The sequence below is a fragment of the Phalaenopsis equestris genome, unplaced genomic scaffold (assembly GCF_001263595.1).
Source record: "Phalaenopsis equestris unplaced genomic scaffold, ASM126359v1 Scaffold001272, whole genome shotgun sequence".
Taxonomy (NCBI): domain Eukaryota; kingdom Viridiplantae; phylum Streptophyta; class Magnoliopsida; order Asparagales; family Orchidaceae; genus Phalaenopsis; species Phalaenopsis equestris.
Window position 1 is genome coordinate 62,629 of NW_018165711.1, and position 4,133 is coordinate 66,761.

Genomic DNA, 4,133 nt, shown 5'->3' on the forward strand with positions numbered 1-4,133 from the left:
CCGAAAAGAGGGTATACTGGTAAGGCAGTGACCCGAAAGAATTCAACTCAAGGAGAGGATATCGATCATGCAGACAAAAATGTACATGCACATACACAACTTGCAAATGAGCAAGTGGTAGGTCAATCCAGATGGAGCATCTGGTCAAATTAAAGTATTGTGTCAACTGGACCGGGGTAGCCGGCTGAAACACAAGTGATGTGACCGGTTTGGGATAACCGATCGAGGCACAAGTGGTGTTGGTGCAGGTGCAAGTGCAAGATATAAGATGCAAGTGCAAGTGCAACGTGCGAGTGCAACGTGCAAGGTGCAAGTTGCAAGGTGCAAAGTGCAAGCGCAAGTGCAAGTGTGATATATGACACACAATATGTAACAATGCAAGACACACATATGCAAACAATGAGGTGCAAATGACCACACATGATAGCGAGCCACGCTCGTACTAACGACCTCACATATGAAACCTAAGGTTTAGACCCTTGGATATGCGGCACCGCCGCCTCTTGTTTTGATGAGGGAATGTAGGGAGTTTTCTCCCCGAACATCCGAAGGGAAAACTCTCCACGACGTCGCAAAATGTGCTAGCTACAAAACTTTTACCATTTCGCGAACTCCTCCAAACTTTGCAAAGCGAGCCAGCTACGAAGCTTCTCTCGCTTTGCCAAGTCCGACCCCCTAGCTTCTCTAAATAAAGCTGGGGAAACCCAAAGCAGGGGGAGTAAGGGACTCCGACCCATCGAAACTTGTTCTAAGGCTCAAAAAAAAAAGTGAGACACTCGGCTCTACGAGGGGTGATTGGTTACGCACTGAAAATCCTAACCTAATAACTCGCTCTAGGAAATCAACGATCAATCACATAGGTACGTTGACGCGCCGACCCATTCCAATGCACGCACCCCGTGTAGGTGATCGAACCCACACGCGTAGACACCGCTAAAACCTAGGGCCAATTAGGAGTTAGAGAATCTCACCACCGTGACAGTTGCAGATGCATTCTCTTTACTTGCGTCAAGCTCGTTGACGTCCGATCACAAAAAAAAGGTACCTTCGCGAGAGATGATCGCTCGACGACGGTGAAAGAGGAGTTTTCCTCACAAAGAAAGAGACGCTTGTACCTCCTCAAACAGCGATGCCGCTCGCTGTTCGGCGACGTCGAGGTGCTCGGACAAAGTATCTGATCGCCGGGAAGATAGGACGACAAGGTAAAGGAGTTAGCCCACCGGCGGTGCCCATCAGGAGAGAAAGAAACGCGGAGGAAAGCCCAAAATTTTAAGCTCGAGGAAGAGGTCCGGAAAATGACCGGATCTCAGCGTCGGAGTTGAATGAGGAGCTTGTGGATCTACTTGCAGTCAAGAGGAGAAGAAGAAGGAAGAGGGGGGTGCGGCTCTGGTCATCAGAGGAGGGAGGACTGCCGGCTAGGACGGCGGCGAGGCTGACGGTGAAGATCCGGCTAAGAAGGGAGCCCGAGCACGCTTTTGCGAAGAAGACAGAGGTGAAGCTCGGCGAGAGGTGCTCAAAGGGCAGCGCTCGGAGCGTGGTTGGCGACGGTGGGCTTCGCAGGAGAGGGGGAAAGCTCCGGCGAAGAGGCTCAGTTTGGTTTCGTGAAAGAAGGCTGGCAGCTAGGTTTCGCGAATGGTTTCATGCGATCCGAAAGGTAGCCGACGGGAGGAGGAGATGACGCCGGCTTCCGCCGGAGAGGAGCGACGGCCGGCGGGCTTCATCCTCGAGCGGTGGACGGCGCAATCGGAGAGGTTGCGATGTATCGGGAGCTAAGGCGGTTCTGTGTCGTGAAAACCAGAGGGAGAGAGGGAGAGCAGCGAGGGTTTTAAAAGGATTTTATATATATAATAATATAATATATTATTTTATATTATAATAATAATAATTATTATATTATTATAATTATCCTTTGTGTATTCTTCACCCATATATGTCTTTGCGGCCCTTTGTGTATTCTTCACTCATATACATCCTTGCGGCAAAGTGAACTTTCTTCTTGGCTAAAATCGACGTTCCAGACGCATTGTCACGGTTTGTTTTGTCATTTGGGATCGTTTGGGTCACTTTTTGATGATTGTTCCCAAAACGATAATTCACACATTTTTACCCCACCCGCGAAGTCGTAGCGAAGTGATGCCCCGTAAGTGAAATCGACATTCTGGACGCACTCATGTAGTCCGTTTCATCGTTCGGAGTCATTCAAAGTCATCTGGACCACTTTTTTGTTGATTGGGCAAAAAAATGATAATCTGCCTATTTTAAGCCCGCACGCGAAATTGTTATGCAACGAGCGTCTTTTCCAAGTGGAACCGACGTTCCGAACTCACTCGCATGGTTCGTTTTGTCGTTCAGGGCAATCTGAACAAGCTCGCTGGTGCTCAGGTCAATCTGAGCCAAATTTGTGCATAAGGCGCGATAACAAAATTTTTGCCGATCACAGGTGGACACCCTATACTTAAGACATCAAAAAATTGATGCCAACATGTGGAACCAAATCCTAAAGATCAAGGAAAAGAACATATCAAAGCGATACAGTTACAAAGTGGAAAAGAATTGGAAACAAGAGTACAGAAAGAAATGAAACTGAAAAAGAGAAAGTGGATACTAACAAAGAAAAGGATCATGAGTACCCAAATTTAGAATATCCACTTACACCAATGAAAATTACTAAAAACCCTCCACTACCATTTCTTCAAAGATTGAAGCAACACAAACATAATAAATAATCTTCCAAATTTTTAGAAATTCTTAAGAAATTAACTGTAAATATTCCCTTCATAGAAGATTTAGAGAAAATGCACATTTATATGAAATTTATGAAAGATATTCTGAACAAGAAAAAGAAATTCATTGATAACGAAACTGAGCAAAGAGTGTAGTGCAATTATTCATAAAAAGCTTCCTGAAAAATTAAAAGATCTTGGCAATTTCACTATACGATATGCTATCAGTGAAAAATTTTATGGAAGAGCTTTATGTGATTTGGGAGCCAACATTAACCTTATGCCTCTATCAATTTTCTAAAGATTAGGATTAGGAGAAGTCTCACATACTTCTGTAACTCTTCATTTGGCAGATCGTTTAGTTATATATCTTAAGGGAGTTATAGAAGATGTATTAGTAAAAGTTGATAAATTTATCTTTCCTGTGGAATTTTTTATTTTAGATATGGAGGAAGAAAAAGAAATACCTATTATTTTAGGGAAACCATTTTTAGCTACTAGAAAAACTATGATATATGTTCAAAAAAGAGAATTAAAGATGAGAGTTAACGATCAAGAAGTGACTTTTAACATTGCAAAATCTATGAAATACCCCGCTATTGAAAGAGATAATGAATGTTTTTGCATGAAAATTAGTGAACATCTATTGAAAGAACATTTTAAAGAAAATTTTGAAGAGAAAGAAAAATTTGAAGAAAGTAATGAAATTATTTTGGACGAATTAGAAAATGAAGAATTAGATTATGTTCAGGAAAGATTTGAGATGCTAAATATTATAGAAAATGCTGATAAGAATCTATTTCCGTCAATTATAAAACCACCTGAACTTGAGTTGAAAATATTGCCTAACCACTTGAAATATGTGTTTCTGAGAGACTCATCTACATTACTTGTAATTAAATCTTCAGAATTAGATGAATTGCAAGAGTAAAGGCTGTTAAATACATTGAAAAGATATAAGAAAGCTTTTGGTTGGACCTTAGCTGATATTAGGGGAATCAGTCCTTCGATTTGTATGCATAGAAATATATTACATGAACAATATAAACCAAGACTTGATCCCCAAAGGAGATTAAATCCAATGATGAAAGAAGTAGTTAAAAAGGAAATTTTGAAATGGTTAGACACTGGAATTATATATCCTATTTCAGATAGTGCATGGGTAAGTCCAATTCATTGTGTTCCTAAGAAAAGAGGAGTGACTGTTGAAACAAAAGAAAATAATGAATTAATTCCTATCAGACAAGTTATTGGGTGGTGTATTTGCATTGATTATAGAAAATTAAACACTGCCACCAAAAAACATCACTTCTCTTTACCCTTTTTAGACCAAATAGTAGATAGACTTGCTGGTCACAAATATTTTTTTTTTAGATGGATATACCAGTTACTATTAAATTCCTATTGGTC